The sequence below is a fragment of the Contarinia nasturtii genome, unplaced genomic scaffold (genome assembly GCF_009176525.2).
Source record: "Contarinia nasturtii isolate CC-2019 unplaced genomic scaffold, AAFC_CNas_1.1 Cnas_scaffold_864, whole genome shotgun sequence".
NCBI lineage: Eukaryota > Metazoa > Arthropoda > Insecta > Diptera > Cecidomyiidae > Contarinia > Contarinia nasturtii.
Genome location: NW_022198211.1, coordinates 4267232 through 4289096, shown reverse-complemented (window position 1 = coordinate 4289096; position 21865 = coordinate 4267232). Strand labels below are relative to the sequence as shown.

General features: G+C 32.7%; 1 long non-coding RNA gene across 1 annotated transcript in view; it reads left to right on the top strand.

Moving 5' to 3' along the window:
- Positions 1-1768: 1768 nt before the first annotated feature.
- Positions 1769-21865, top strand: part of LOC116342392 — a 47865-nt gene continuing 27768 nt past the window's right edge. Inside the window, exons 1-2 of the long non-coding RNA XR_004201245.1 lie at positions 1769-1870; positions 5026-5152. This is a non-coding gene — a long non-coding RNA (uncharacterized LOC116342392). The remainder of the gene's footprint in view (positions 1871-5025; positions 5153-21865) is intronic.

Here is a 21865-nt window from a genome sequence, read left to right as displayed (position 1 = left end):
GCGAATTCGGCGGCCCCATTCGGTCCATTTACCTTTACCGTGCAGCCTGGGATGGTGGCTGAGTGTTCATTCGATCTACTGACCCGGGCTGGTGCAGCCTGGGATGGTGGCTGAGTGTTCATTCGATCTACTGACCCGGGCTGGTGGACCGTGTGGGTGACCGTTAGAATATCGTATGTGGTCGTAAGATTATTATTGAAAAGATGTGGTTTTTAACGGTGATCAGATGTTTACCATGGTATATCACTGATTCATACCTTTTTCCCACCAACAAATGTATAAAAAATTGTAAAAACTCAAATGATTCAGCCAGTTTTGGCGGTGAATAAAGATATATAAAGATATACCCCGATTCCTTTCAAGTCGCTGTCTTATATGGAATCGCAGGTTGAAAATTCCTTCATATCTTGAATCTGGGGACTATAAGACATGTTTTCCTAAGTGGCCATCAAATTGTGCCAAAAATGTTCCACCCTAATAACCACGGAAACCGCCTAGCTGAAATATATGTGTAGCACAATATTGCCGTCTTTCTCATTCCGAAGCCGCATTATGTGGTTTCTTTGCAAAATAGAAAATGTGAAAAGTTTCGCATTTGTACAACAAAAACTCTGTGAGTGCGTAGATCAATTCACCATGTGTGCTGATGACTACCTTCTAAAAATCAGGCTAAGCTTGTCAGCGACCAGTTTTTGTTACATCTTTCTTTTTGAACAAGTAAATTCGGTGCACACTTTTTCTGCTCTTCTAAATGACACTGTGGATGTATGGAAATAGATTCAAAACGAATCACACGTATGAAAAACTCCTATTTTGAATGTTTGTCACAAATTGTGTAATACATAGTACTAACAACACATATATCCATACTTAATGTAGACGTGAAAAGACATAAAACTTGATGACAACACTTTTGTTTATATTATGGCATTTTGATTTATTACGGACATTAGGGTTTCTTACAGTCATTTCAAAGAACCATGTCAATTTTTCATATAGCGAGTGAGCCAGCAGTTTTTGACTGAGAGTTTGTCTAACCCTACATTTGTCATAACTGAGCAGGGTGCGTTTAACTCTCAAACGGCACATTTGCATCGCATGCAGTATCGTAAATAAGAATTACAATAAATAAATTGAAATGGAAATATTAAAAACGATGATAATACAAAAAAAGTATTAATCATTCAGAATAATTGGAATAATAAAAATAAAATAAAATAATTTTTATATTTATATCATTTGATTTTTCGGGTGAATCCTTCTATCGTGAATTAAACGTACGTTGTTTTGTTATGATAGCCGCAGGGCTTGACAAATTTGCAAGCAATGACAGCTGGCTCACTTTTTGGCATTGTTCTTTCTATCGACCTGCACCAACAATGCTTTCTCCATTCTGACTGTACAGTTGAAAATATCTCTTCTTCTATCTCACTCTGCCATTTTTTCACTGTGGTATATATACTTGAATTTGGCGTTGAAGAGCTAAGTTATGTTGTATGACGGAGAATGCTTTGGCCTTTCAATACAAGTACTAGTTTTTGAAAATAATTACATTTTTACCTTAAAGTTTAAGGCTTAAACCACAAATTGTATATTCAACATTTGAAATACATAAAAACCGGATTTAGACCTTCATTGCCTTTGTCAATCAATAAGCCTTCGTTTTTTGTAACTTGTTAATTTAACAATAATTCATCCATGCGTTGAAAATTTTGCATAATTCGAACAATTTATTAAACATTAATTTTCTTTTTCATTTCTTCGTCTTCGTAGAACGGTTGATCGGTTGTGGTCGATAACAGAGGACCTAAATATATTGTATAAGGAAAATTGGACTAGACTTGCAGCCCAGGAAGTTCAACAATTTCAGGTAAGTGATGCCACTAATTCACCATTTTCACATAACTTTATCTTAAGCTAATTGAATTTTTGTTTGCTCAATGTAAACATATTTTTTAAAATTGTTACGACTCGAACTGCATGGTAGGCTATACTCTGTGCAAGCTGGAATTGAATTTTTGAGTTCATTCTTGGTTCGGATAACTGTAAAAATAAGTGTATACTCTATATATATGTTGACAGATTGTTTAAGAAGACAAAAAAAGTTTTTTTTTGTTATTTCAGTTGATAACAAGAGAAAAGTTTGCTCAAGAACATAAGTGGCTTTAGGATTTGTTTTTTTTTCTACGTATTATTCCATCAATCGAAATTGATTCTAAATAAGTAAACACACATACCACTTTCGAAGCAGTTAATACCTTAGAAAGCCTTCGTGATTTTACCAATTCTTATTTCGATTAAAGTTTCGCCAAATGCCAGTTGAAAGAGGTTTCATAAAATTGTTCGAAAAATGGCAAAATAAGAGTGGAAAAAGTTTTTATTACAGAGTAATCATTAGTTTTCATTGCGTTTGTTTTCAAAGTTATAGTGTTTGAAAAGTTATTTAACGGTAGTAAAGTTGCCACAGTATTTACTCATATTCAATGTAATGTAAATGAAGATAATGCCAATCGGGTATCAAATGGGAATCGGTTTTGGATTCTTTCTTGTATACCGTGTTTACCTTTCCCTTTATTTCATCTCCTAATAGCTAAAACGAATTATGTATTTAATTTTCTTTGGGAAATTTTCGTAACAATCATCAAAAACTTTCAAATACAATTCATTCGTTTGTAATTCTCTATAAGTGACTTATTGCGTTTTTAAGTAACAAAATTTACATTTATTATTAAAATCAATAAATATTCAGTCATGTCTTCCATGGATTTTGTTGAATATTTTGACATATTCATAATATATGAGATAATTAGCGTCTGTGACCAAATGTGCAGTTACGTAGAAATGATTTATTTAAAAGTAAAATGTTATTGGAAAATATTTATATTTTTTTTATTTATAAAAGCTCATTTTCACCAAAGAAATAACAATAACAAGAATTATCGCTAGGGGCTTAATACGGCAAAAAAATTCACAGGAATTCACGTAAATTCACACTTTTGAATCGAGTGGTTATTGATGAGTTCGGTGAATTCGTGTGAATAGAATGAAATGTGTCAAATTAATAAAGTGAGGTTATGATAACCGCAATATTTTTTAATTTATTATTTCTTCAATATTTCCGATTGTTTTCGATAGAAAATCGCTCAAAATTGAAAATGAAATTAATTTTTATTAAAAAAATATAAAAAACATTTACAATTTTGTTACACAAAATATAAATATTGCCAGCAGAAACTATTCACCACTATCTCACATATTTGAATGAAATCGCCATAGAATTCACCGGAATTCATTCGTTTGCAGGCAAATTCAGTTAATTTAGATATTATTATAGAATTCAGTCGTTGAAAATTTTGAATTAAGCCCCTAGAATTATCGTTAGCTCAACACCAATAGCATTGAAATCTATTTACAAAGGCACTCTTGCGAATCTCAAGCTGAGTTCTAATAGGATTTTTTTTTTGGTTTTTCAAATGCGGTTTTTGGATGCCTATAAAAAAATTAAACAAATAAACGTTACTGCACCTGTGAAAACTCACAATGTCATACCATTGAACGCACCCGTATTAACGCGATCACAAAAAAATCATAGTTGTTACATCTTAAACGACTATAACCACACGATGCACCTTATTATATGTGCATGTATTGGTCGAGCATCCCTGCCATCTACTATGTTCTTTCAGAGCAAATCGATTAAATAAAGTTTGTAGAAAATGCAATGCCGTAAAAGTAACAACCATATTCAAAACTTTTAAATGCGATGCTGCAGCCAAATTAATAACCAGCAAATTTCATTTATGTTCGTCAGTAGTCTTTCTTTCTCTCTCAAGTAATTTGAGAATTGTGAGTTTCTACTTCAGAAGAATTTTAAGGTTAGTTTAATCACATTCAAAGAAAATTATATGCAACTTTTGCTCTTTCCTATAAATTTCACTTGGAATGAGGATAAGGAAGAAAATTGACGCATTCTCAACTTTTTTGTTTTAGTTTGAAATGATACGATTTGCTTGCTTTTTTCTTTCATATAAAAATGAATTTAAGCAGAATTTTATAATGATGTTGCTTTCAAGCCATTTTGAATGAAAAATGTTCTCGACAGATTTCTTTTACAACACACTGTCGAAATCACGCCCATAAAACAGCAACGATCAAAAAAGTTGTGAGAAAAAACATTTTTGTTATGTACATCATGGTTGCACAATCTGCTTTGTTTGTGATTGTTCTCTATCCATGTGACAAAGACGCACAACTTTTGGAATGATGATCAAAAATTATTCCATTGTTATACCACTTTTATGCGATGCATGTGCTTCTCTCTTTTCGACAGTTAATCTTCTTAGGCCTGAACGTGCTATCACAACTTTGTGGTTTTGGGCATGTGTTCAAGAAAAAATGCATATGAGCAATATTATGAAGCGAACATGTTGATGGCACAAATTTTGGAGTTGTATATTTACTTATTTCATGCTTACTATTTTTACAACACTCCAAAAGTAGCAAAAAAAGGCAAAGGGTTTTTTCGTTGCTGTTTCGTTTGATCTGTTCGCAGTCAATTCCAGTGTGGAAATAAATTTAAAAAAAGAAAAGCACGGAATAAAGCAAGAGAAATTATGTAAAGATTCACTGACAAAACTAAGGTTATGATTTTGACAACACCGTGTTGTAAATGCTTACATTCCAACGAATGTTGTGAAGTAGCCAACAATTGTTGTCATTGTGAATACGTACAATGGCATATATTATATGTATTCACAACGACAACAATTGTTGGCTACTTCACAACATTTGTTGGAATGTAAGCATTTACAACACGGTGTTGTCAAAATCATAACCTTAGTTTTGTCAGTGTTGTTGATTTATTCATGATTTTCATAAGATCCGTATAAGAGCGGAAATCGAATACTGAGGAGAACACTCCATGTACGCACAGCATAATATATTTTCATTACTTGCTTTTTTTCATCGATTATTTGCATCTTTTTGTTGATATTCTTTCGTTTATTCTCTCTATTTACAATGCAGGATATGCTTTTGCGCTCTGTACGAGCGACGAAAATTCAACAGACTGGCATCCAACCATCAATAAAACCGCATAAATGGACATATGCATCGGCATTTTTATATTCAATCACATTGATAACTACAATTGGTAAGTACTTCTACTTTGTAATTTGTAACCTTTAAATGTATGAGATCTTTTACATACGACGTTAGTTTCAATAAATTATTAGCAATAAAATATAAATCACTAGTAATAAAAGTTATATAAGACACCAGTCTTTTAAATAAATGTAATAAGCGATATCAACACTTCACACAGAAAGAAAAAATGTGGTATTTTTGATTCAAGTTTGGTAGATTTAATATAAAATCAACCAACAACGAATTAAATTTACCCAATGAGAGGATGTGAAGACTTCAAGTCTCTTTGAGCCGACGGTGGCGCACCGAATTTCAAAGGGGACGTCAATGTAATTTTACAACTCAAATTGAAACTAAACAGAGCGCCAATTTTAAAATTTGCTGTCATTTCCTCCCATTGAATTTACCATTTTTGACATCTCTGAGACATATTTTTCAAAAGTGACTATTTGTTGAATAAGTTTTATCAGCTGCTTCATTACATTTACCAACTTTCCGAAACCACAGGTGACGCTAGCGCATCAATTTGGTGAATGTAATGAAGCAATTGGTAAAACTCATTCAACAGACTCATTCAATTGATTGCAGGTGTCTATAAATAAATATTACAACTGGCAAATTGCCAGAAAATCCAAAATAAAATATATTTGTTATTTTTGTTCTAGACTTTGGATTTCTCCAAAACGAATTATATTTTATACGATTCTTGGACGTCATTCTGAATTCACTTCCGAGAAATTTCTACACAATATTTTGATACTGTTATCCAGGAAAAAGTTCCGATACAGATATTTAAAACTCATTTACAAACAATTATTTGGGCAATCAAAAGTTTGAACGTTAAATTGTCAGGCTTTTTTAGGATCTTTTCAATGATTTCTGCAAATATGTTCATACTTTTATTGCAATGTGGTGCGTATCCCATGCGACTTTAGTGAAATTAAAAATTTCGACTCCACGTTTTATAATGATTGATCACTGCACATTCAAACACATTTTCATTTGATGTTGTAAGAGTTTTTTGTCAGCATTCAGATGACACAAATTCCCAAAGAGCGTTATAACAAATTCAAATGTAAATATGTATTTCAACTCATTTCAGTTTTGAATGCTCAAATCCATTCATTGTTGGTATATATGCGATCGTTAACCAGTGTTTGGTAAAGATATCTTATCTCGTTTGAGATAGTAAGATAAGATAAGATAGATACTATCTTTTATCTTATCTAGATGATTTTAGAAACTTAAAAAATCATCTTATCTTTTGGCTTTTTTTGGTATCTTATCTTTATTTTTTAAGATAAATAATAAGATATTTTGGTCATTTATTTAAAAAAAATTCATCAATTGTCGGTATGATTAATTTGTTCATTGCACGCCCATTGAAATCAACCCGAGTGAAAAATGGCATTGAATTTTTCAATGCGTAGTGTCAAACGGCATTTAAGCAATAAATCGACACCGCATGGCTATAGCGATGTGGTGTATGCACTCAACGTGCGCACGGACCATGCGGTCTCGATTTATTGCTTAAATGCCGTTTGACACTACGCATTAAAAAATTCAATGCCATTTTTCACTCGGGAAGTTGATTGCATTCGAGAAATTTCGAGAAATTCACCTTCGTATTGCATAAATGGCATAAACTCGAAACGCTTTGAAAAAGGTGCTTCCACCATCCGTAACAATATGTGTTATATTGTGCACTGCCAGATCATATTTTTTAAAGGCGTTTATAAGTATTTTGGTCAAAGCATCGTATGATTTTTGCCATATATCTGTCGAAAAGCTAAAACGAACGATTCCCTCTGATAGGACGATAAATAGTGCACAGTAATGCTTTTAAAACTACGATTTTTCGATAAATTCATCCAATTCCATCGTGTTACGCACGGTGTTCGTAGAACACATCCGACAACTTCAACGCACGATTCATGGGCCCGATTACCCGGACCGATTAATATCCACAGTGCGTGAAGTTTGTTTATAGCAGATATTAATTAACATTCTTTCTTTTCACCTTGACATTTTTCAAAATTTTATTCAAATAATTTTCGTTATCTTATTTTTTTATCTTATCTTTTCGAAAGATATCTTATCTTTTATCAAAAAGATAAGATGAAAATCTTGAAAATATCTAGATGCATTTCGGAAAATTGAGATACTATCTCAAAAGTATCTATATATATACATTTCAGATATCTTAACCAAACACTGTCGTTAACTACTAGCAATAGCGGCAATGAGTTGGGTCGGTGAAAATACACTAGTTTAAGTTCGAACGCATAGCACAATACGCACACATTCTTGAACAAACTCATATACACACAGAGAATCAGAAACTGTTCCAACCGCATTGAATTTTGTGCGAAGTAAGTAAACAAAAACTTGAAAGGGAATTGAGTCACGAGGGCCAACGAACCAGGGAATGTCCCACAGACAACGTCAGAGTATTAAAGCTCCAAACACAAAGCCAACACTCAAAAGCCATTTACACCGAGTAGAAAATTCGTAGGATAAAGGGGCATTTTGTGTGTTGTACGTATGTGATATGGGATCACTGCGTACATTTCTGCATCCATGCAATTATCTAAACTTTAAATACAAAAAACCGTTCCTTTTATGCAGTGCAGTAAATAAAAAAAAAGAAAAATCCATGTCGAATCGACAAAATAAAAAGAAACGGAGAAGAGTGTAGAGAGAAAAATTCAACCGCATGCACATATTCAAACACTAGAAAAGAATAGAAAAGTCATTTTTTCTATTTTTTTAATATTTTTGCTATGTGCTATGCCATGCATTTGTACGCAACTTGTCTCCAATCCAACTAAAATGAAAGGCTGTATTCATTCTCGACTGAATGAAGAATTACTGTCAATTGTGCTTAGTCTTAAACAGCGTTCATTTCCTATTCACATTCACCGCGAATCACTCATAGTTTTTCACTGTTTGTAATTTATATATGATGACAAAAAATGTAACATAAACGCTCAAATTAACTACTTTATTCTATTCATTTCTGCTTCAAATAAAAAGTTTGCGATGCATTAAAGCTCTTTCCAACATTGGCCTACTATACATTTTTGTTTATTTAGTCCATTCTGGTTGTGCCGCATCATTCACAATAAAAAAAGATGCATGCAAGGAGTTTTTTTATTTTGTAAACAATCTAGTTTGAATTTTTTCCTGCTTGTGAGTTTTCTTTTTAATTTTCTTCACTGCTCTATGAACACAGACATATAGTAAACGCCCGCAAGGATTTTTTATCGTGTGACACATGCTGTTTAGCTCGCCCGACCGTCGTTGAATTCCTTCCTTATCTTGTCATTTGTTTTCGATTGGCGCGTTTCCGTTCTACGCCTTTTGTTTACGGTAATTGGTATATGTTTATTCAGTCACACGCTCGTATAGATAAATGAAATTGTTTGCCGAGAACATTGGTACTTTCGAACTTTGCTGTTATAACAGCCATTGTTGTATTGCTCTACTGGAGGTGCATACAGTTTAATCATCGCATTGCAATCTGAAAAGTAAATAATAATAAAACTATTGACAAATCACTATATATTTCGTGCATGCGTGTGTATTATGTTGCACAACATTGTTTAAATTTTTCTTGGGCTCAAATTGGTTCAAATAATACCAAATATGGAAGAATAAAGCTTTTACTTATGTTACTTTTTATTTAATTAGACTCGAATTTGCAGTTTGTTTTTACCATAAATTGTTTCGCTTGTAAGAACCACTAGCAGTGTTGCTGAAGTCTATGGTTGAATTTCAAGTCGCAAAGAAATCTTTGGTAAAAAATTGAGAATCATTTATGCGTGAGCTGAAATTGCTGATATAAAATGTCCATCTTTCATTTCTTCAGCTTTCGACTCTCATAGTGCATCAAACTCAATCAATTGTGGCACTTTTATTCTATAAAGAAGAGAAGAAGTTTGTCTTTTTTCTTTTATCTCATCAACAGAATGTGAGTCATGCAATTGTGCAAAATCTGTAGGTAGTCATTATGTTGATACTTGATATTGGATGGTAAAATGCATTTGAGTCTCATTTTTTTTCCTACCGAGGTTAAAAGAAAGATAAAAAATATTAACATTCAATACATTCGTGTTTGTAAAAAATAGCAGTGGGTTAAAAGGATGGTAGAAAAATAGCCTGTGCCTGACCGCAAATTTGCCAGTCATCAATATTTTTTTCAAATTGATGATCTCCTGCGGATGCTAACGCTTTCATTTCCAATTCTCTAAAGAAGTAAGGAAAAAAAGTATATATATATTAATTAAGAAGTGCATGTTTACATTTCGAATCGAATACCAAGCCAACCTTACTCCGAAGAGATAATCTTCACCGAAATAAGCTTACAAAATTGCAAAAATTGGTACTTTGAAAGCTTTTCACTTCACATTTAAGCTTCGATTTATACGAAATGTGGAGATATGAAGTCCTTATCTGTTTTTTGGTGAATGAATACGCGTTACGTTCACCATTTCCATTCGAATATACAATTTTACCCAATTATACAGCTTATCAGAGGTCTGTATCTTTGTAATTATACAATGCATTGAATGAAAATGATGAGAGCGTAGAGCCAATCATTTGACCGACTTAACTGAATAAATACTTTGCATCATCCGTATTTAAACTACTTTGTAAAAGTGAATGTCGAATAATGCATCGCTGATTGAACAAGCATCAAAAACATTTATTAAAGCATCCTTCATCATCATAAAACTTTGAGCTAAAAGCCGAACGATACAATTTTTGTTCAAACTTCGTTCAACAAATATGTCGGAAGGGTTGAAAAAACACAAACAATTTTCCTACTCCAATGAATGCAATAGAGTAGAGAATATATGCACAGAAAACCAATTTCAAACTGCCCGGCAACTGACTCTGCAAGTGACAGTAAAAAAATAGAAACATTGAATGGCTTCAGCAAGATGTAAAACATCAAACAAATCAACTAAAATGAACATTGTTTATATGTATTACATTGAATTTTAAGCTGATGTCTATTATAGACCAAGAGCCACCGTGCAAATTACTTTTTTTTTTCTGTGTAGGGCAGATTTTCATGAAATTATCATCTTCACACTGTGTACTGTCCGAATAATATCACTTTTTTCATTGTAATTGGGCGGATCGCGAGATCCGCGGTTTTATTCGCGCTACACGAAATAGTATACTTTTTTCGCACCAATACGGCAGATTTTTGTGTTAAATTCTTCGTTTTGATCCAACTATATTGAAAAGTAAAAAATCTGCCCAAATGAGTGGGCAAATTGTTCAAAAACCAACAAAATAAACAATAATATTGATGAATTTGACACAAGGTATTGAACGCACCCATTGTATCAACTGACATTTGTGTTTCGTTGAGTAATGGTAGTGTCATATTATTGTTATTGTAACTCAGCCATAGACTAGTGGTTAGCGTGCCAGGTTTGTGAGCGTGAGGACACGAGTTCGATTCTCGGTCAAATTTGGTCCGGTATTTTTCCACCGTGATTCGCCCAGGAATTATCAGTGGTTTTATGCGGAATAGATTTGGCCGGGTTTCGGGCTAGTCGAGTGCTTCGGAGGGCACTTAAAGCCGTCGGTCCCGTATGTGTGCACAACGAATAATGGGTTCAGCATAGACACACGTAAAATGGAGTGCCTTTACGTTAGGTTGGTGTCTTGGATATGTCAAATATCCAATACGTCAACCGTAAAAAGGTAGTGCGACATCTCTGGTGAATATACCGGTAAACCAGCGATATGTGCATTCCTCCATTGAAATAAGAAGAGCCCAACGCCATCTAGGAATGAATGGAATACTTGTGACTGTCACGACAATTAACTTGAGAAGAAAGCTCTGGTCACTGGCCCTGTACGGAGGCTAGTTACATGGCTGCTATAAAGTGGGCCACACCGTGGGAAGCATTCTCCAAGCAATCGAGTGACAGCACAAGTCGGGTCGTCATGCAATAAGTTACGAAACTTGAGCATCGAAGTGAATAACTCCCCGTTTAATCCAATAATCCAATACTAAGACAAAAAGATTGGTTGAGAAAAAAAATCAGAGCATTTACCTATGTGCAACTACCCAAGTAACATTTTTCCATTGTATAAATTTCACATTTTCTCTTTTTATAGGGGAGAGGTCCGTAGGTTGAAACGGGTTTTGATTTTTAGCCAAAAAAAATTACTTAAAGAAAATATTGAAAAGGTAATGTTCTTGGCTACATTTTTGCCGAAGAAATTAATTGAATTACTTTAAGAACAAAAAAGTTATGACCAATTTTCCGACCACATGATTTTTTTCCAAAAAAAAATTTGGTCCGTAGGTTGAAACACTCATTGCAATTGAGAAAAAGGTGTAATTAATGGAATAAAAACACTAGCTATCAAGTGTTATTTATCAGAAAGGCCTCAAACATGAAAAAGAGAATAAAAAAATCACAATTTCATTAATTTTCGTCAGACAGATCGGCATCCGAGTCGATATTTTGGTACGTGAAATTAGCTTCGGCTCATGTTAACGCACTTTAAATGAAATGGCCGCTGGCACTTGTTGCATTCGATTGAGTTGTTTCTGGCAGGTTTTCCATGCAGATCATACAGAAATCCACATCTTCATCCGATGACAATGACGATTCATGCTTTGAGGCGGCTGCTCGTGTAGGCTGTGTTCGCTTTTTGGCTGGCTCTTTTTGAGATGAAAGTTTTCGCTTCTGTGTGCTTTCTTTCTTTTTCTTTTTCGCATCTTCACGCTTTTACCGATTTTTCTTGAGTTTTGCGATATTTTCTATTGATGTGAGAACTGTGCTCTTCATACGCTTACGACCGCGATTGGATTTTTTCTGTGGCATAGCTGGCTGAACGGGTCCAATTTCGGACAAAAATTCCATGGACTTCTGTGTTTTTCAACCTACGGACCTTCGAGTGTTTCAACCTACGTACATTGTCACCATTTTAACCTGACATGAAAATTCTTGTGGATGCAAAGATATGTTCAAAATTCCTTCGGCATATTAAAATGGACCAAAAACTGTGGTGCAAATGTCATATTCATATTTTTCTAGCACTAAAGAAAATTGACATTTTCCACTTGAGGAAAATTCTCGAAATAAGTTTGCTCAACAAATTTTTTGGTATGATCTAACTTAAACATAGGGAATGGGAGTTAGTAAGTCTGTCTACCATGAAAAGTTAGCTGCTAAAAATACAGCGACTTGAAAGTATAAACCACAGTGCTACCAGTTGCCATATTTAAAAATATGTGACTGTTTCAACCTACGGACCGTTTCAACCTACGGACCTCTCCCCTACATTTAACATATTCTCTCGCTTCTACAAAACGTGTCAGTTTTCGAACATTTTTCCGGACATCCATGTCCGTTTGCCACTTTTATTCGTTGTTATTTTTTGGTTTATTAAATATCCAGAATATTAAAACCACATCGCATATAATCTAAATAAATGTATTTTTGAATTGATTTAAGCAAGATTATATGCCTGTTGTTCATCACTTTCTATGAATTTGAATCATTTCATCAAAGTTTTTTGAAACGAATAAATATGCGTGGTTTAAATATTGAATATTACATTATGACTCTATACAATGTAATCATGAACATAAAACGGAATTTTTTCGTTAATGTTGCAATTGAAAATGGTAATTTCGTTCAAAATAACGGGACATAAATCATTTTTAAACTTGATTGTGTTCTCTCTTCAAACCACAAATGAAATCTGACGCAATTTAATTTTCTTTCCAAAAACCAAGAGATGCATCGGTCCAAATTATCAACTTTCACCGAAGTCGAGCACACATTTTACACCCAACGAATTGCCAATTTCTTCGGCAATTTATTCACATTGGGTATAAAAATTACTGACATTATTCTTAATCTTGTGACAAAAAATTGTTCACAAGTCATTTCAGTGCACTGAAATATTTCTACTATATAAACGTAGGAAGAATATCTTGATGGATTTAAATACACTGAAATAGAAGATGATGGAAAAAATATCTTGTGGTGTGAAAAACTTAAATGAAAAATTGTGGCATGTGCACATAGTGCGCACGGCATACAATTTCGTGGCTTTTTCATCATTGACGGTTTAATGATAAGCAACTACACATATGGAATATCGCAGCTGGTGTCAACTGTTGGTGACTGGATGTTAAATTTGGCGCCAAACGATTCAGACAATTGGGTTGAGCGATAATGCCACCGCTGAGGTTTTTCGGTCGTTAAACCACCAAGACATAGTAAGATGAACGCTCACAAAAGAAGCTTATCCCACCGTTCACATATCTACAAGTGAAACAATCATCCATTTTTTTGTTCTCACATGCGATACAAAATATGTACAGAAACGACACCGAAAGATACACATAGAATATTCGACAGTTTCTTTGCCAGGGATTTTGTCACATACCACGAAATGGTGTGTTTATGCTTGCTTCGTAATTTTGGCCCCTCATCAATTTTTTTTTTATGATACTAGATAACCTTGCTGGGTGAATCCAGTTACATGATGTGTTGTGAGTGTGTCAATAATCCGTTTTTATGTGGCTACATCCATACATACATGTGTTTCTTATGTGAAAATAAATCCACCACAAAAAATATGTGAAAATAAATCCAACATTAGGCTCGAGCTATGCATAAAGCGGCTTCTATTTCATAGGCGCTATTTAATTCGCGTGTTCAGATTTTCGTATATTTTCTGTTCTAAGTATTAGACACTAGATTAGACATGTCTATCACTTTGGGTTAGAATTTTTGAGGCGACGCAATATTAACATTTTGTATGCGTATATGAACGAACGCGTCACTGAAAATTTATATCAGAACATTTCCAGATTTACAATATTGCGTCACAGTGAGAACTTCGAACGAAGTGTTTTGTACTTATATCAATATTTTTTTTAGTAATTTATGACGAAATTCTAACGCTAAGTGTGTTGAGATCTGATTTTATCATAAAATAAATGTCATATTCAGTTTTCTCGTACCAAAAAACCCCCAAATACCAATTTTCAAAGCAATCGAATAAAAGCCAATTTTTTCCGAAATATCATTCCAAAAGAAAGGTTTCAAGCCGAAAAATCTCAAAAATTGAACTAATTTCTCAAAACGGTTGCCACCATTGAATTCCTCGGGTCCGAATTTTGTAAAATCAGTTGTCAAAATGAACAAAAAAAGTAAAAACCTAGTACATTACAGTGGATTACCAAGATATTAAAATATAGGTGACCGCTTAAGTTCAAACTTTTTCCAATTTTCACCAAATAAAACAATGATGGTTTTTAAAAATGTGCATATCGGCTCAAAATTGAGTGCGCTTTCGATCTATGAGGAAAAAATCAAAGCAAGACATACATTTTTTCGAGATAAATGACGATTAACTTCGATTTTCATTGATTTTTCCCATTTTTTGAGGTCTAGTCATTCTGATATAACCTTTTCCGCTGAATTTTTTTTTCAAAATTTCTTTATTGCTTCATCAAGATGACCTTAACAACTTTCCAATAAGTTAAGAATGACGTGATTCTGTTAAAAAACGCCCCGTATACCTGTGATCAAAAATGGCCAAAAATTGAAAATTTGCTGAAAAAAAAATTTCAACTTCGGAGTATTTTTTTTAAAAAAACGAATTTTGCCAGATATGACACATACGCCAAATCATCACATATTTGGTCCCTAACAAACCCCTAGTTTTTTGATTTTTTTCATAGACAAATTTTTTTTAAAATTTGGATTACGTAAAAAAAGTCATAGTCATTTTTCGCCGAAAATGTCACATAACACGCCACCTGGGGGACATTTTTGAAATTTTTTCCATTCTGACTTCGGATTCGGAAAGGAGAGTCTTTTACCTTTCCAACGACGTATAAATCATTGTGGTACCTTACAGATGGCCAGAAAAATGAAGAGGTGTAATGCGCTCAATAAGCGTAATGCTTTGTTTGCCGAACTTCGTATAGACAGTGCCATCTATATATAGAATGGGATATTATTTCACAAGTTTGAGAATGAGCGCATATGTTATTCCAAAAATTGTTGAAAAATAATTTAATAAATTGTTTCATTTTTTTGTTTTGAAAGTAAAGTTAGCACAATTAGCATTAGATAATTTTTATTTAAAAAAAACATAAATTTATATGCGTTTTAATTTAACTTAAAAGCCTTGGGTGTAGAGTGTGTAGATCTTGTAGAAATGATTTTGTTAAAATCTCCATACGTAAACTCATAAGTGTGAGTGTGACATTTGACAGATAGATACAAAACGTAATGTTATTGTTCTCTTACATACTTGTCATACACTCGTGCGAATTATTCTGTTCTGTTAAGTTCGTTTATTCCGTTCATTTATTTTATTTATATTCTTAATCCGGCAATCACATCGCAAAATTGCGTAAAAATGGCAGATTCTATTAACAGTTTTATTGATCTTGACACCGGCTGTATAAAATATCCTGATGGAGACTTTACTTTTATATTAAACTTTATTCTGTTTAGTTCGCCAAAAGATAGAATGAGGGCGTTAGTGTGACAGATTTCATATAAAAAAGCTACTGTATTAGAGATCTTGAAAAATGTCCGATTGATGAAAAACTCAAAAACGGCCACCCAAAAATATTCGACCTCAGACCAAAATCACTTACGCAACGAATTTTTTGAAACTGAGAAATTAGTTTGCTCAGTTTTCAGTATACTTTCGAAAAAAAATAATTTCACACAATTTAAAAGAAACTACGGACAGACATACAAACACCTCAGCCGGCTAATTTTGAGGTTTTTGGCCAATTGTGGCCAATTGACCATATCTCGGCCACTTTTCAACCGATCAAGATGATCTTTTTTTTTAACATTATTTACGCAATCCCTAGATTCCGAATATGGCCAAAAAAAATTCAAAAAAATCATTTCGGTGGTCAAAAATCGAAAAAAATGAATTTTCAGCGATTTTTTCAAAATGCCACCTGGCGGCCAAATTTTGAAATTTTTCAATTTTTTCTGCGGATTCTTAATTTGGTGCCCGAGCACTACTAAAATATGCAAAAAGCCCTTTCCAAAAGTCAGCGGTATCGATTTTCATTTCTTTAACGTATATATAGAGTGACGCAAAATATACATATTTCATATGTATGTGGGTATTGCGTCACTTGGGGGACTGCCGTCCCCCGTGATAATGAATTGACTCCAAGAGATTTGATTTTGGTAATTTATGTTTTATCCTATCAATTTTGTTTCGTCCATTATTGCCGTCATAGCTAATTTGTATCGAGTCCACACGTAGACCAAAATAGGATTGCGATGACGATGATGGTGACGAAGACGAGAGTCAAGCGCAATAAGGGCACACTATATAAACGCCATCTATTAATAACCGACTAACTACAATGTAAATCAAACGTATCTGTTTCCCCTTTTTATTTACTCCCTTCCCCTCTCGCTATACTTTTACATTGTAGTTAGTCTGTTTTACAAAGATGTCGTTTCTGTGTAAGATGTGTGACGTCACAATGTATTTATATGGATAGCGCTCGACTCTCGGAGCAGCGAGCAATTTGTGAAATAACACTTACAATAAGTCTTCTTTATCAGTCATTTAGTACAAAAACGAATTCATTCGACTGCACAAATATGCGATAATTACACATTTATTTTGTTGTCTAGATTTTTTCTTTTCTCTAATTCAATAGCAATTCGCATATGTAAAAAAAAAAGATCCACTGAAATTGAATCAGAAATAAGCTTTTGAATGAATGGGATACAAGCGTGAGAATTTTATGTGGCTGGCATAAATGTATGTTCTACACATAGTAAGGCCAATAATTATAGAGAATTATGTTTGGGATAAAAGACTCAAGTTAATGTCATTACATCAATCTATACTTTGTGCTGATATGCTTTAATCTCGTTTGTGTGCGATCTGCTCGCACGCTCATGCTCACGCTCAATGTCTCGAGTTATAAGCATGCGATTCAAATAGAATATGCGTCGTAAGTGTGTATTAAAGCCACATCTCCACAGCCACTTGCATGATAATGGTAGTCGAGGGTTTTTTAGATGTATAAAAAATTCATAAGAACGACGAGTTTCCATAAACCATTTCACTCAAATCCGATATCAAATTCAAATACTGTGATTATTTATTTTCTCACTCACGCAGCACAATTTTTTAAATGAAACAGATGCAATTATACTCAAGTCAAAGAAATAACTTTCATTTGCTTTTATGGCTTAATAGTCTAAACTCGAAAGAAGTTGAAAAGTATGCTTTAAATAAGAACTTTGAAAAGCATTTAAAGCATTTGTTGGATGCTTACACCGACCCTCTCTTGCGTCCTATATTGACAATGTATTTGAAGATGACTCCATTGAAGGAGCGCCACCTCTGAGTGATCGTACAAAACAATGAAGCTTAAAAACTTCGGAAATGTCTCATATATTTTTTTCTTGCAAATTTATTTGAAAATTGTATAAATTACACTGTGGGCCCAGTCGGACTAAATTATATACTTTTAGGATTTTTCTATATAAAAAATCCATATGGATTAAAAAAAATCCTGAAGGAAATTCAAAATATTAAAACAATACTCAAAATTATTTTTTTGAATTCATTTTGTTAATTGTCATCGATTTTACGGAGCAAGTCATCTCAGTGTATCACATGTGTTTTCATAAAAATGTTGATGGAAAGGACTTGATGCAAAAGAGTATACAACTAATTTGATATTTTTCCAACAGATGGCGACACTTACAATTGTCAGTTTTAATAACTTAACAATTAACTAATATTTAGTATTTAATAAAATTTATTATATAATTTTAAAACCAAAAAGAATAACATAAAAAGTTCCCACTTAAAACATTAAAACAATACTTAAAGTAATTTGATTGAATTCATTTTATTAATTGCCATGGACATGTGGCAAAATAGAATCGTCAATTCAACACAAACAATACATATACACAAACATGACATCGTTTAAGCCATGACAACGCAGAGCACAATATGCTGTATAGAAATACTAATACATGCGCGCACTACTCAGCTTAGTCTTTGCTTGTTGCTTCAAGCGTGCATGTGATGCTTGTGTGAATGTATTGTTTGTTCTGCATGTTTTGCGCCGTGAAATCGATGACAACAAATAAAATGAATTCAAAAAAACTATTTTAAGTATTGTTCTAATATTTTGATTGTTTTTTTATATATATAACTGGAATTAGAATCTAATTTTGAATTCTTATTTTTTAAATATTTGTGAATTCCAATAGAATGGACCCACATTTTTCATTCATTTTCTTTCCTTTTTTCTTTCGAAAAGCAAAATGTCATTTTAACATGAACATATTTTCTCAAATGTTAACATGCTATTTTACTCGCAACACATTTTGTTTGCGAGAAAAATACTATTTTTCCATGAATACCATTTCGGCTGCAGTTAAAATGCCCTTCTTCCATTAATTTGTATTATTTAAATGTATTTTTTTTATTTAAATGTTCTTAAAAAATGCTATCGATGAAAAAATTACAATATGAAGTTTTTTATTCGGATGATTTTTTCAATACTTATTTTTCCATCAAACCACTTTTTGCTTCGAATATATACTATATTTTGATAAATAAAATATTTTTAGAAAAAAAAAACAAAAATAAAGAGAAGATATTCATCTTCCACTTAATGTATACTTTACTGTAGAAATAAAAAAAAATATTTATCTTCTATGGTTTCGAACTCTGGAACACGTACGATTCGTGCGATAAAATTCTGCGCGTCTGCTGATCAAGCCAACGAGTTTCTTATTGAATAACACGCTATAATGACATATAAATGACACCGCTGAAGATGAATATCTTCTCTTTATTTTTGTATTTTTTTTCTTTCTAAAAATGTTTCATTTATCTAGTATTATATTAATATAGTATTTATTCGAAACAAAAAGTGGTTTGATGGAAAAATAAGTATTGAAAAAAATCATCAGATTAAAAAATCATCGATAGCATTTTTTAAGAACATTCAAATGAAAAAATTCATTTAAATAATACAAATTAACGGCAGAAAGGGCATTTTAACTGCAGCCAAAATGGTATTCATGGAAAAATAGTATTTTACTCGCAAACAAAATGTGTTGCGAGTAAAATAGCATGTTAACATTTGAGAAAATATGTTCATGTTAAAATGACATTTTGCTTTTCGAAAGCAAAAAGGAAAGGAAATGAATGAAAATTGTGGGTCCATTCTATTGGAATTCACAAATATTTAAAAAATAAGAATTCAAAATTAGATTCTAATTCCAATTATATATGAATCCCTTAGAATAAATCAACATTACTAGATAAATGTCTTCAAATGCGTTACTGAAAAAAGTCAGTCAGCAAAAACGTTATAAAATATATGGAGGATGTCACGCTTTTGTTGGCGAACTTTTTTATATAACGCGTCACATACAGTTTTTGACACTATTGCTGACGTACTTTTTTCTATAACGCATTTGAAGACATTTATCTAGTAATGCTGATCTATTCTAGGCGGTTCATATATAAAAAAAACAATCAAAATATTAGAACAATACTTAAAATAGTTTTTTTGAATTCATTTTGTTTTTTGTCAACGATTTCACGGCGCAAAACATACAATGCAGAACAAACATTACATTCACACAAGCATAACATGCACGCTTGAAGCAACAAGCAAAGTCGAAGCTGAGTAGTGCGCGCATGTATTAGAATTTCTACAGAGCATATTGTGCTCTATTGTTATGGCTTAAACTATGTCATTTTTGTATATTTGTTTGTGTTGAATTGCCAATTCTATATTGCACATGTCCATGACAACTAATAAAATGAATTCAATCAAATTATTTTAAGAATTGTCTTAATAATTTATCCGAAGCATTTTTTTTTTCAAATATTCTGGAATAAAATTGAATCTTTTTGCATTTTTTTAAATAAAAAATGTACAATACGTTTTTCGAACGATCTCATGAGTTTGAAGTTGATTTATTGTATGGTAATAAAATTAATTGTATACTCTTCATACGAAGAACACGCAACAAATCCTTTTTGTAAAAATAATATATAATTAGGATTTAAAAATATAAATGTGTACGAACGACACAAAGGACGCTTTGCGAACTGTCAAACTATACTTGAGTCGTGTGGAACTGACAGCATTTTATTTTTTATATGTGCCGCCATCTATTGACAAATTATGAAAGTAATTATATATTTGTCATTCATAGATCCGTGCAGGTTGTCCTTTGTCTGCAGTATGTAAATGCTTGGACTCGAATACGTTTCATATCATCGGTGCACGCTTTTTGAATGAATTTCGACTCGATTTCATGAGTTTCTAGTACGTTCTATTGGATTTCTTTGAAATTTCTAGAACATTCTAATAATTATTTGGTGGGTATATAAGTGGGTGACATTCGTCTCAGTCCCATTCTAAAATCTGTCAAGTGAACATCAAAAGGAAAAGTGAAAGAAAATTGCAAAACGAGCAAAGAAAAAGGCATCGTCATCTTCATCGACCACTTTGTACGGTTTGCTCGAAAAAAATGCCACAAAGACAGGCACCAGAACACTTGAAATGCCACAAAAAATCGGTCAGTTATTTCACATGCAAAAATTGTGAGTCTAAATATACCAATGAAGCGAAAGAATTAAGTGATAATATCGAATAATTTTTGTTTGTTCTGATATGAATGGACAATTGACTCAATAAATATTCTATAAACTTTCGTAATTTGATGTTTTTTGTTCATTTTTCTAGTTTTCCAGCAATCTCCATTGCGGTGTACCTAGTGTCCCACTGGTGGCCAAAAATTTTTTTTTGGCAAAAAATCATCTCTTCAGAAAATTGTCAAGAGAAATGTTGTTTGAAACGGAATCATATAAGTTTTTTTGGCAAAAATGTAGCAACAGACATTACCATTAAAATGGTATATACAACTTCTCGATATATTCTAAGGGTTCGTTTTTTTCTTCGAAAAACAAAACATGTCCCACTGCTAGCACAATTCTCCTACACATGGCACAATTTATGAAATTAATTTTGTATTCTCTTATTCACAGTTCTCGATGATAACTATATAGAAAATGAAACATTATCGCCATTGTTACAAAATGTTTTAAGCTTTAAAAAGTTTTTCTCATATATGAATAAAATCGGATACGATTGCATATACATGGCTTATGATTTCATAGAGTTTATAAATTATATGTATGGCATTTTATAACAATGGAATATACAGGAAAACGAAGCTAAAGCAACTTTTATTCTTCAAGGAAACGAGAGAGGTCCTTTACTTACCAATAAAGCGTTTTTTTATTTAACATTAAGTTAGTGTCAGATGATAAACAGGTGAAAAAAAGACAATCAAAGATTCAAAAAATTATTAAACATATGGTCTGTAAAGTTCTGAACATTTTCAACTACACTTAAGTTTGTATTTGGCTAGGGGCAGAGCAGAACTAGAATAATAATTTTTGTTTAAAGTAATTCTATGTTGTGAGTAGTAATCCATATTAAACCACAGTAATACACACTTGTGTAAATTCTAGCATCAGTGCAATGACGTTTCATGTGTACGTTGTGTATTACATTTGTTGGGAATAAAGCGATCCGATTTTCCTTTTTTTAACAATAAAATGTCTTCAAATTACAGTAAATAAAACACCATTATATTGAGATAGCAAAATA